This window comes from Hyperoodon ampullatus, assembly GCF_949752795.1.
Source record: "Hyperoodon ampullatus genome assembly, chromosome: 2".
Lineage (NCBI taxonomy): Eukaryota > Metazoa > Chordata > Mammalia > Artiodactyla > Ziphiidae > Hyperoodon > Hyperoodon ampullatus.
In genome coordinates this window covers 145,410,385-145,411,543 of record NC_136915.1, presented here as the reverse complement: position 1 = coordinate 145,411,543, position 1,159 = coordinate 145,410,385, and positions in this window count along the sequence as shown.

Here is a 1,159-nt window from a genome sequence, read left to right as displayed (position 1 = left end):
TCCCTGGGGCCTGTGTCTGTGTCACTACAATTTTCAGGTGAGGGAACTAGAGGGGGGAGGGCCAGGGCCGTGGGCTCAGGGGGAAATCGCAGTCACAGCGTCTCAGTGATGGGGTCCGAGGGGTACCAGAGGCGACAGCACCCCCCCACCCTGAACCCCCTTCTTCTGCAGGAGAGATAGCTATTCACCTCTTCTCTGCCTTTCCAAACCTGGAGTCTACGCTGCAGTGGGAAGAAGGGAGAGCAAGCCGAGCAAGGCCTGATCAGGAGCAGCAGACAGCTGCCACCTGGGACAGACCCTCCCAGAGGGCCCAGGAGTGAGTCCCCAAGCGTGGAGGCCTCACCGAAACTGTGGGCGGGAGGAGCGGCATCCGAGGCTTCCAGGTCTCCCTGGCCTGCCTGCTCCGTGCCCCCAACCCTACGTGCCATGGTTCTGCACAGTGTCCGTAGATAGCTCTCACCCAGGTCTGTGTCGTTTGTCGTGAAAAGCTTAACGGGCTGGCCAAGCTACGTCACCATCTCCGAGCAAAGCCATATGGAGCATCTACCCAGACTCCCCGCTCAGCACACACTGGATCTTGCCTCTCCAGCCTCCGTCCTCGTAGCCTAGAATGGGTTCGTTAATGGAGTGGCCTGCGCATCTGCATGAATGACAGGCAGCTTCGTGGTCTGCTTGTGAGCTCTCCAAGTTCAAATCCTAACTCAAGGATTAGCTCCAAACCCGGCCAGCCTACACCCAGCACTCCTCTGATCCACCTCCCTCCCTGCCCCCATCCAAAAGCAGGACCACACCCTCCAAGGTGAAAGAGAAAGAAACCCAAGGCAAGGCACCGTAAGGAATTATTATCCTGGCCGGATGCCCTCTACACACACGCTCAATTAAGTAAAAATTGGAAGTTGACTGTTCTTTCCGCCAGTAATTCAAATCCTGGCGCTGCTCCCCTCTCTCTCCCTGAAAATCAGGCACATTGTTCTTGTCCCTTCCCGGTTTTCTGGTCTCCCGCTCCCTCCAGCTTCAGGCTCTGTGTTGTGCTGAATAAAATGAACATATTTTTTTCTATGAGGCTTCTTTTGGTTCTTCTCTAAGTCAGAAGCAGCTCAGGGGCTTCTGGGCCTTCTGGAGTGGAAAATGCACGGAGAGCTTGAGGTCAGGTAGGACC